Consider the following 12,949-nt stretch of genomic DNA (forward strand, 5'->3'; position numbering starts at 1 on the left):
GAAACAAACTCATAGATACAGAGAACATTTTGATGATTGCCAGATGGAGAGGGTGTTAGGGGTGGGTGAAAAGGGGGGAGGGGTTAAGCGGTACAAATTGGTTGTTGCATAGTAGTTATGGGTATGTAAGGTATAGCATGAGGAATATAGTCAAGAATATTATAATAGTTATGAATGGTGTCAGATGGGCACTTGATTTATTTGGGTGATAGATGGGAGGGAGTTTGGGTGGCAAGGTGCAAATTGTGAAAGGATTAAGTACTTACAGAATAGTCATGTGGATACAAAATAAAGGATAGTGAATATAGCCAATAATATGTTAGTAACTATATATATATATATATATATATATATATATATATATATATATATATATATATATGGTGCCAGGTAAGTACTAGACTATTTAAGGGGACCACTTCTTAAATTATATAAATGTCTAACCACTATGGTATACACCTGAAATTAATATAAAATAATATTGAAGGAAAAATGTAATTGAAACGTTTTTAAAGGGAAGGGAAATGTGAAGGGGAATAAGAGGTTCAGATTCCCAGGTATAAAACCAGTAAGTTATGGAGATATAATGTACAGCCTGGGAAATATTGTCAATAATATTGTGATAGCATAGTATGATGTCAGATGGTTGCTAGTCTAATCAGGGTGACCACTTCTTTAGGTATATAAATGTTGAATAAATATTGTGAACACTTGACACTAATATAATATTGTATGTTAGCTATATTTTAATAAAACTCTTTAAAAAATGATCATACACCATGATCAAGTGGAATTTATTCCTGGGATGCTGTGTTGGTACAATATTTACAAATCAGTTAACATGATACACCACATAAACAAAATGAAGAATAAAAATCATACGATCATGTCAGTGATGTAGAAAAATAATTTGACATAATCCAGGATCCATTTATGATAGAAACTCTCAGCAAAGTGGAAATAGAGGGAACATAACATAATACAGGACATACGTGACAAACCCACAACTAACATCATACTGAATGGAGAAAAGTTAAAATTGTTTTGCCTAAGATCACTAACAAGCAAGTTTGAACATTTTCACTACTTTTATCCAACACAATATTTGAGGTCTTCCCATCACATTCAAACAAAAAAAAAAAAAAAAAAAAAAGAAAGAAAGAAAAGGCATTCAGATTGGAAAGAAAGAAGCAAAACTGTCATTATTTGCAGATGATATCATACTATAAAAAAAAACTAAAAATTCCAAAAAAATATTAATATAACTGGTCTATACATTTAATTTAAAAAGCAGAATACAAAATTAATGTTCAGAAACTGGTTGCATTTTTATACACCAATAAAGAACTATCAGAACGTGAAATTAAGAAAACAATCCCATTTACTATTGTATCAGTAAAAGAAAAACACTAGAAATAAATTTAAACAAGGAGGTAAAAGATCTGTACTTGGAAAATTTTAAGACATTAAAGAAATAAATTGAAGAAAATGCAAATAAATGGGAGCATACACCATGCTCATGAATAGGAAGAATTAACATCATTAAAATGTCCATACTACCCAAAGGAATCTATAGATTCAATTCAACCTCTATCAAAATACCAATGGTATTTTCACAGAATTAGAGCAAATACTTCTAAAACTGACATGAAACTACAAAAGACCTTAAGTAGCCACAGCAATCATGAGAATAAAGAATAATGTTGGAGGTATCATGCCACCGGATATCAAATTATACTACAAGGCTATAGTAATAGAAATGGCTTGGTACTGGCATAAAAACAGACACATAGATCAATGGAACCAAAAGAGAGCTCAGAAATAAATCCACACCTATACGGTCAATTAATCTATGACAAAGTAAGCAAAAATATACAATGGGGTAAAAACAGTCTCTTCAATAAATGTTGTTGGGACAATTGGAAAGATACATGCACATAAATAAATAAATAAATAAATAAATAAATAAATAAATAAATAAAACTGGATCACTTTCTTATAACAGAAAGTATCCAGTATGAGAATAAGCTCAAAATGGATTAAAGACTTAAATATGAGACCTCAAACCATAACACTCCTGGAAGAAAACATAAGCAGCAAACTCTCTGACATTGCCCTTAGTAATATATATACCGGGGGTGCCAAAAAAATGTATTCAACTGGACACTTTGGTCAGTGTTGCTCAAGCAATAGTTCATGCCATACTCAGAAGTGTCTGGACACTGATGGTAATCACTTTGAGCACGTCTTGTAATTGCTGAAGTCAAACATGACGTGTATTCATCTTTTGTTATCAGTATATATTAAGTATTACAATTTTAATACAGTTTTCCTTTCATAAAATGTGTATACATTTGGCACCCTCTGTATATATGAGATATATATATATATATATATATATATATATATATATATATATACATATATATATATATATATATACACACATATACATTAATTATATTATATTATATTATATTATATTATATTATATTATATTATATTATATTATATATTTGATATGTATTTGCTATATCTCCCAAAGCAAAGAAAAAAAATGAACAAATGGGACAACATCTTACTAAAAGGTTTTGTACAGCAAAGAAAACAACAAAATGAAAAGATAACCTACCGATTGGGAGAAGATCTTTTCCAATGTTATATCTGATAATTGAAAATATCCAAAATTTATAAAGAATTCATACAAATTAACAACAAAAATCCCAAACAATCCAATTTTTAAAAAACGATTCTTTCTCAAAGAAAACATACAGATGGCCAATAAACATATGAAAAATGCTCAACATCACTAATAAACAGGGAAATGCACATTAAAAACACAATGAGATATCACCTCACATGTGTCAAGATGGCTATCATCAATAAATCAACAATCAACAAGTTTTGGTGAGGATGTGGAAAAAAGCGGACCCTCATGCACTATTGGTGGGATTGCAAATAGGTACAGCCACTATGGGAAACAGTATGGAGGTTTCTCAAAAAATTAAAAACAGAACTACCTTATGACCCAACAATTCCACTTTTGTGCATTTTTCTGAGGAAATCCAAAACACTAATTTTAAAAGATATATGCATCCCTAGGTTCATTGCAGCATTATTTGCAATAGCCAAGATGTGGAAGCAAGCTACAATTGGATGGAAAGGATTGGTGTATATATACAATGGAATATTGCTCAACCATAAAGAAGAATGAAATCTTGCTATTTGCAACAACAAGGATGGACCTAGAGGGTATTGTGTTGGGTGACACCTCAGACAGAAAAAGTCAAATACCATGTGATTACTCTATATGTGGGGTCTAGAAAACAAAATAAATAAACAAACAGAACAGAGACAGACTCATTGAATAGAGAACAAACTGATGGTTGCCAGACGGGAGGGTGTTTGGAGGGCTGGGTGAAGAGGGTGAAGCGTTAGGGAAGAACAAGTTGGCAGTTACAGAATAGTCAAGGGGATGTAGAGTGCAGCATGGGGAATAGAATCAATAACATTGTGATGGCTATGTGTGGTGCCAAGCGGGTGCTGGACTTGTCGGGGGAATCACTTCATAAGTTGTATAAATGTCTAACCATGATGGTGTACACTTGAATCTAATATAATGTTGAATCCCAACTTTAATTGAAATAATTAAAATTGAAAAAGAAAGGGGTATACTATAAAAAATTTGAAGAAAAAAGAAAAGAAACAATGAAAACATCATATTCCAGCTACCCTGAGTTTACCACAATTGAATTTATATTCTTGTATTGTATGTCCTTCCAAATCTTTATATATGTATTGAAAACCCAAACACACATACACACACAATTTGTATTTTATTTGTCTTTTATTTAACAAAATTAGATAAAAGCATACATTTTTTTAAAAACCTGTGTTTTTTCCATGTTGTTACTATGTTTATTTTATTATTTTGGAAGGGCAATCTCTACCTTTCCATGTTTCTATGTCAAGATTTGATATTCTTTGTTTCAATAATGTCCATTTCATATTCAAATTTCTCTAACCATCTTTAATAATTCATTTATTGTACATCCATGCAGCACCAAGTATTATATCCAATTTTTATTCCCATTAAAACTCAAGAGAAAAACCTCATCTTTATAGAGTTTTAAGTCACATAACATATAATTCACCCATTTAGATTGAACAGTTCACTGTTTTTTATTATATGCATAGAATTGTGCAACCAACATAACAATCTAATTTTAGAACATTTCATAACACCCCAAATTAGCATTCTCTCCCTATTCCCCACCTGCTCCTCCACAACTTGAGACTAATTTTTATCCTTGTATATTTGCCTGTTCTTGACATTTCATATATACAAAATCACACAATATGTAGTCTTATGTGATTGGTTTCTTTCACTTAGCATGCTTTCAAGAGTTGCCCATATTGCAGCATGTGTCAGTACTTCATTCCTTTTTATTGCCAAATAATATTTCATTATATGGATGCAACACATTTTGTTTATTCATTCATCAGCCTATGGATTGTTTCCATTTTTAAGTATTTATGAATAATTTTCTATGAACACCTGTGTCCAAGTTATTGTGGACTTGTGTTTTCTTTTCTTTTGGATATATACATAGGAGTGGAATTGTTGGGAATATGGTAACCTTATGTTTAGCACTTCGAGGAACAGCCAATTGCACAATCAAAATAGGTGAAATATGTGGTATGTGAATTATATCTCTATAAACTGTTTAAAAATGTTGAATATTATCTTTCCAGGTTTGAATTTAAATAGTTTAGACTGACTAGTAAGATTCCCTACTAGATTATTCACTGAACGTGCCCTATGTTCAATCAGGCCTCTCCACTCTGGCTGCTTGAAACTAGAAAGCTTCTTATCCTTGTGTGAGCTATGACAATTGCTCAGTTTACAGGTCCATGTTCATTCTTTGCCTGGCCTTGTTGGGGAATCAACCTATACATGCACAAATATTTAAAGGGAAACTTATGAAAATTCCTGTTGCTTTATCTCTCTGTGCCTTCTTCCTCTGTGCTATCTGCCCTGGAAATTCTAGCTGCATCAGCCTCTTCCATAAATTCTGATCTCTTCCCTCAACTCAGTGAGACCACAGTTCTGGTTGAGCTCTCCTTCATTCTCACTAGAAAGCTATTTTTTTTGGAAAGTGGCTCAGAAATCTGGGGTGATGATTGCAGGGCTCACCTCACTTGTTTCTCTTCACCAGAGATCACAGTCCTGTCCTTACCACATGAAGGTTTTTTCATATATGTATTTTGCTTAACTTTATACTTATTTACAGAAGGAGAGTAAATCTGGTATTTACTCAATCTTGTTAAATACACTCTTTTGCCTTTTAGCCTCATCTCCCCAAATGGATTTCATGAACAATTTTACTAACAAAATAATAATTGTTAATTATTTTCTTCCATTTCCTAATTACAAATAAGATTTCATAATCACTAGAACTTGGATTATTACAGTTCCGACTCTTTTCCAAAAGAAGAAACATAATGTGTTGTGATTAATTTTCATGTAAACATTGGATGAAGAGGGTCTGATCACATACAGTGACAGATCTGCTTTGATTTTCAGATATCCATTTGGGTTTCAGAGTTGCCTGCTTTTACTTACTAAGGGCACAGATTAGAAAATTGTTCCATGAGCTTATTGAGTGAAGACAGAAAGACCCAGAGGGTAAGGGGGGTGGGGGGTGGGGGGTGGGAGATGAGGGTAAGAGGGATTGAATATATGGTGATGGAAGGAGAACTGACTCTGGGTGATGAACACACAATGGGATTTATAGATTATGTAATACAGAATTGTACACCTGAAATCTATGTAATTTTACTAACAATTGTCACCCCAATAAATTTAATAAAATTAAAAAAAAAGAAAAAAAGAAATGTATATTGCTGAAATTTCTAAAATTATCTTCTTAACAGAAGTCATAGCTATAGATTTATAGTCCATCACTTTTCCACAATTACATAGTGATACAATATTTTGATCTAGAACCCAATGACTGCTGCCTATGAGCTAAGTGAGGATATGGCCACACATTATTCCTCCATGTTTCTCCAGTTCCTGGCTTTGTCCTGAAATAGATTATGTGTGAAGTTGTTTTAAATATTGAATGAATGGTATAAAACATGATGTGCATACCCTAGACCCACCTCCAAAATGGTCTCTCAGAGATATCTAGAATGTTAAAAGTCACATTTTAACAAATCCTATATGAGAGGAAGAGAGGGAGGCAAAGGTGAGGCAACAGATGTATGCAGCCAAGATCAATATAAGAGTAACTTTTATCTCACTCAATAGTTGACTTCTTTCTCCTGGGATCAGAGCTGTTGAGTTCCTGTGAGGTCAGCGGGATGAGATATAATCAAAGTAGATGGAAGATCAGAAATTCTTTTGGATACAGAAGTAAAAGGGATTACTCTGGAAGTAGCATAATACTCCTTAATTATTAATACTCAACATTACTTCCTCCTCTGCTCAAATTAGGCAGACACATGAATTAAAGCATAGGCTGCAAAGCAATATCATGGTGAATTCAATAAATATGGTAGAATAGGGAACTCCAGGACTCTGTCCACTTAGAAAAATAAATAATAAGGTGCAATAACTGTCAGAATTAACTTTTATAGAATCCTGGAGACTAGTAAAGGGCTCACAATAATCAGGGGAAAGTTTAATGAAGAAAGAAGTTGCTGCACTATGGTTAGAGAGTGCTATGGCATTTTAAATCACCTGCCTATCATCTCTCACATTCCAGAATGTCAAAAGCTATGAAAATGGCAGCCTGAACACGTGGTGCAGGTTGCAAGTACCATAGGGAGCAATAAAGACCTTATTATTAAAAATTGTGGTTTTCAGCTTCGACCTGTCTGACAGCTCCCTCAAAGACTGGAACAAGGGCTGGCATTTGTTTTGCATGACTTGGAGCATTCCCAGGATTGGATGGCTTCCCAGGCAGCTTTTAGCGAAAGCACTTAAAGGCAAAAGTATTGACAGCAGCAGCCTGGGGCAAGAACAAACAGTCAGGACAAGCAACAGACAGACCAAAATTCCTTGGAAAGAATTATGTTTAGAGGTTGGGAAACAAAATATGTTTAGAGAATAACAGCTTTAAAAATCTCCTGAATACACTGGAGAAGCAATAAGGCCAAACTCATTCCCATGGATGGATGTATTCTCAGTAAAGACCTGAAATGACTAAGCTTTCACCTCTGGCTGGTCTTCAGCTTCCAGAAAAGCAGGAAGCAAAGGCTAAGGCAGAGTTGTAAATGGCCTGGCATTGAAGAATTGGCCTAACACAGAGCCAATCTACAAAGACTGACAGATATTCTTTCTTTCCCTTTCTTTCTTTCTTTCTTTCTTTCTTTCTTTCTTTCTTTCTTTCTTTCTTTCTTTCTTTCTTTCTTTCTTTCTTTCTTTCTTTCTTCCTTCCTTCCTTCCTTCCTTCCTTCCTTCCTTCCTTCCTTCCTTCCCTCTCTCTCTCTCTCTCGCTGTCTCTCTCTTTCTCTCTTTCTGGCTCCAGGTATTTAAGGAAACTCTGAGAAAACACTAGTTGACTACTGAGCTAGCAGAGCTGTCAGAGGCCACTTATGACAGATAATATAGACTTTTGAAAAATAGTTTAGTACAGTCATAAACAAACAATAACACCCAAAAGAAGAACACAAGCTCAAGGAGAGAAAAGAAATATGATTTCTACAGTTTCTAGAGGACAATATTCAGGAAATCCAGTTTTAAACAGAAACAATAAAGCATGCAAAGAGAGTATATGTTCTAGTCACAGGGAAAAAAAATAAATAAAAATGGTCCCTGAGAAAGCACAGACATTGGACTTACTAGACAAAGATTGTATTAAATATGTTCAAAGAACTAAAGAAAACCATGGGTAAAGAACTAAAGGAAACCAAGTAAATGATGTCTCACCAAGTAGAATATATTAATAATTGGGTAGAAATTGTAAAAAGGAATTAAAATTCTGGAGCTGAAAATTCACTAAAATGGTTCATATCAAATTTGACTGTGAAGAACATAGAATCAGAAACTTAATGATAGGTCAATTTAGATAATCTAGTAGGAGGAGCAAAGAATAGAATGAGAAAAAAAATGAATGTAATCTAACAGGATCATGCGACAGCATTAAGCATATGAACAAATGCATAATGAGAGTCCCAGAGAAAAATAGAAAGAGAAAAATGTCAGAAAGAATCTTTTAAGAAATATTGGCTGAAAATGTGATGAAATACACGAATGTACATATTCAAGAAGGTCAAGGAACTGCAAATAAGATAAACTCAAAGCTCTTCACCATGATATAAATTATAGTCAAGTTTTCAATAGCCAAAGATAGAGTCTTGAAAGCTACAAAAGAGAAAAACCTTGTTATGTGTAAGGGATTTTAATAAGGTTAACAGTTAATTTCTCTTCAGAAACCATACAGTCCAGGAGACAGGGGATGATATATTTAAAGTACTTAAAGAAAAAATACTTCAATGAAAAGTTTTATATCCAGAAAAAAGTATTTCATAAATGCAGGAGAAATAAGATATTCCTTGATTAATTAAAAAATGGAATTTCTTACTAGTAAAGCTGTCCAATAAGAAATGCCAACAAGAAATGTCCATTTTTAGACAGTAATGCAAAGCCAATTGAACAAACGACTTTGGTAAATATAGCTAGTAGCGCAAAGGTAAAACTAAAAGCTTGTATTTTTGAATTTTTGGTTTGTATCTCCTCTTTTTTTTCCTCTTCTATATAATTTAAAGACAAAAGCATAAAAATAATTATAAATCTATGTATGGACATACAATGTATATAGATGTTAACTAGGATAATAACAGCATAAAGGGAGGAGGAACAAAGCTATAAATGAAGTTTTTGTGTACTACTGAAACTAATTTTGGATATAAATTCAAACTTTATTGTTTCAAAGTTAGATGTTAATTGTAATCCCATGTTAACCACTAAGAAAAAACTAAAAAATTGTACAGAACAAGAAAAATGAATTAAAATGAAATACTAGAAAATTCAATAAAGCATTGAGAAATGCAGTAATGGAGGAATATAGGAATGAAAAAAGACATTACACAATGAAACAAATATCAAAATGACAGAATAAGTCTTTTATTAGTAATTACAGTCTATGCAAATGGCTTAAACTCTCCAATTAAAAATCATAGATCAGCAGAATGGATTAAAAAAAAAAAGTCATCTAACTATATTTGGTCTACAAGACACTTGCTTTTTTAAAAAAGTGAAAGGATGGAAAAGATAGTGTATGCCAATAGTAAACAAAGGAGAGCTGGAATGACTATACTAACATCAGACAAATCAGACTTCAAAAATGTTTCAAGAAATAAAGAAGGACATGGACATTATATATTGATAAAAGGGTCAAGCTATCAAAAAGAGGTAACAATTGTGTATATATATATATATATATATATATATATATATATGCCTCTAATAACATAACCTTAAAATATATGAAACCAAAGTGACAGAATTAAAGGGAGAATTAGACAGTTCCACAATAATAGTCACTGACTTCTATACTACACTTTCAATAAGGGATAGACCATGTAGACTGAAAATCAATTAAGACACCAAGAACTTTAACAACACTATAAATCAACTAGATATAACTGATATATCTAGAAAAATTAACCAAACAACAACAGAATGCTTACATTTTCAGTGCACATAGAACATTCTTCAGTATGTGCCATATGCTAGGCCACAAACCAAGTTTTAATAAATTTTAAAATATTGAAATCATACAAAATATCTTCATACAAACTGAGATCATATAGTATTTTATCTCATTAAAACAGCAACAGTTTCCAAAGCAATCTACGGTTTCAATGCAATTTCTAACAATACCCTAATGCTATTATTATTGTTGTTATTATTATTTATTTATTTATTTTTTTGCAGAAGTGGAAAAGTTGGTCCTGATCTTGAAAAAGAACAACAAAGTTGGAAGGCTCATACTTTCCAGTTTCAAAACTTATTATAATTTTACAGTAATCCACACAATGTGTTATTGGAATTAGGATAGACATATAGATCAATGGAATAGACTGAATGTTTAGAAATAAAACCATGTATTGATGGTCAACTGATTTTTAACAAGGTTACCAAGACTATCCAATAGAGGAAAGACTAGTCTCTTCAATAAATTATGCTGGGACAGCTAGATGACAACTGGCAAAAGAATGAAGGTGGACCCTTATCTTACACAATATACAAATTTAACTCCAAATGTTTAAAAGTCCTAACTAGAAGAGCAAAAACTAAAAACAAAATTAAAAAAAATAAAACAGACGGTAAATCTTCATGATCTTGGATTTAACAATGAATTCCTATATATGACATCAAAAGCACAGACAACAAAATAAAAAGTAGATAAATTAGACTTCATTAGAATTTAAAACTTTTGCTCCTCAAAAGACATTATCAAGTAAGTAAAAAGACAATCTACAGAATGAGGGAAAATATTCGCAAATTATATATCTGATAAGGGTACAGTGTCTAGAATATGTAAAAAAAGAAAAATACAAATATACAACACAACTTAACAACCCAAAACCAAACAACCCAGTTAAAAAATGGGAAAGGTCTTGAATAGACATTTCTCCAAAGTTATACAAAAGTCCTGCAAGTACATGAAAAGATGTTCAACATCAATGTTCTTCATGGAATAAAATCAAAACTATAATGAGACACCATTTCGTGTCACTAGGATGACTACAATTTTTTAAGTGGAAAATAAGTGTTGACAAGAATGAGGACAAATTGGAACTTTTGTACATTCTACTGGAAGTGCAAAAAGTTAAACACAGAGTTACAATATGACCCAGCGATTCTCATCCTAGATGTATATCTAAAAGAATTAAAAACAGACATTCAAAGAAAAACTGGTATGTGAATATTCATAGTAGCACGATTAGTAGCAGCCAAAATGTGGAAACAACACAAATGTCCATCAACCGATGGATGGATTTTTTATAACTATTATATACAACGGATTATAAAAATGAGTGATTCATGCTAAAACATGGATGGAGTGCAAATTATGTAAGCAAAAGAAGCCAATCACAAACGTCACATATTGTATGATTCTATTTATATGAAATATCCCAAATAGGTAAATCTATAGAGAAAGAAAGAGATTAGTGATTGGCAGGAGCTGGGAGGAGGGGGGAATGAGGCATGACTGATTAATGGGTGTGGAATTCCTTTTGGAATGATAATGTTCTGGAACTAGATAGACGTGGTGGTTGCACAACCATTGTGAATGTACTAAATACCACTGAATTTTCAGTGCACATTAAAATGGTGACATTTATGTTATATGAACTTTATTTTACTTAAAAAAGACAACAATAGTATCACCCTTTTCTTCAATCCGCATACAAGATCTGACAATTATGTTCGTGAACGTGTGCTTACATTGGTAGCACTATACAAAGAGCTCGGTAAGGTTTCATAACCTCAATATATCAGTGTCTCACAGCTGTGTTCATGTTGACCTGTGGCAGTATCTTGCTGAGTGGCATTCATTATCGTTGTTGTATGTTTTTGTGTGCCATCATAAGAATGTCTGAGCTTGAATTAGAGCAGGAACAAACATTACATTTCTTGTTAAACTTGGCAAGAATGGAAGTGAAATCAGGGATATGTTAGTCCAAGTTTATGGGGCTAATGCCATGAAGAAAATGGCAGTGTACAAATGGATTAAATGTTTTTCTGAGGAGAGTGAACACAACACTGATGAAGAGAGGTCAGGGCGGCTAGTAATGAGCAGAACTGGTGAAAACATTGCAAAATTTTGTCGAATTGCACGTCAAAATCATCGGCTGACTGCAAGAAGCATTGCAGACCAAGTAAATGCCAATAGAGAAACAGGAAAATCTTAACTGAAAATCTTGGCATGAGAAAGGTGTGTGCAACAATGGTCCTGAAGGAGCTCACTGACGAGCAAAACCAAAGGAAAGTGGAAGTTTGCCAAGACCTTTTGGAGAGGCAAGACAATGTTTTGGGCCAAGTTATCACTGGTGATGAAACATGGATGTACCAATACAACCCTGGAGCAAAGCATTAAAGTGCATGATGGAAGTCAGCCAATTCTCCATGAACAAAAATGTTCCATTAGTCCAAATCAAGAGTCAAAACAATGTTGCTACCCGTATGTTTATTGCAGCACTATACACAATAGCCAAGACATGGAAACAACCGAAATGCCCATTAGGAAGATGTAGATGCCTGATCACTACACTGTACACCTGAAGATGAAGCTGAACAATAATGAATGTCGACTACAAGTTTATATATATATATATATATATATATATATATATATATATATATATATATATATGCATATACTTACAAGAAGCAGAGTACAGCATTAGGAATAGAGACAGTGGAAATGTAATGGCTCTGTGCGATGTCAGAGGGATAGTGGATGGGGGGAAGGGGGTTGACACAGTGTGAAGGAAATAAATGATAAATGTCTAACTATTACATTGTTTTGTGCACCTGAAACTAAAAAAAAAAAAAAAGAAGTTGCTAACCTTTTTTAATATCAGAGGGATTATTCATTATGAATTTGTACCAATTGGCCAAATAGTTAACCAAGTTTACTATTTGGAAGTGCTAAAAAGGCTGCATGAAAAAGTTAGACGATCCAAACTTTTCACCAACAATTCATGGCTCCTGCATCACGGCCATGCACCAGCTCACAGGGCACTGTCTGTGAGGGAGTTTTAAACCAGTAAACAGATAACTATTTTGGAACACCCTCCCTACTCACCTGATCTGGCCCCCACTGATTTCTTTCTTTACCCAAAGATAAAGGAAATATTAAAGGAAGCCATTTTGATGACATTTAGGACATCAAGTGTAATATGACGACAGCTCTGATTGCCATTC

The 12,949-nt window shown here is 33.1% G+C and overlaps 1 long non-coding RNA gene across 1 annotated transcript in view; it reads left to right on the forward strand.

Moving 5' to 3' along the window:
• Positions 1 to 12,328, forward strand: part of LOC109461069 (uncharacterized) — a 32,631-nt gene extending 20,303 nt beyond the window's left edge. Inside the window, exon 3 of the long non-coding RNA XR_002139617.3 lies at positions 9,950 to 12,328. This is a non-coding gene — a long non-coding RNA (uncharacterized LOC109461069). The remainder of the gene's footprint in view (positions 1 to 9,949) is intronic.
• The last annotated feature ends 621 nt before the right edge of the window (positions 12,329 to 12,949 follow it).

The sequence above is a fragment of the Rhinolophus sinicus genome, chromosome 15 (assembly GCF_057876585.1).
Source record: "Rhinolophus sinicus isolate RSI-liver-muscle chromosome 15, RSI-T2T, whole genome shotgun sequence".
NCBI classification, from domain to species: Eukaryota; Metazoa; Chordata; class Mammalia; order Chiroptera; family Rhinolophidae; genus Rhinolophus; species Rhinolophus sinicus.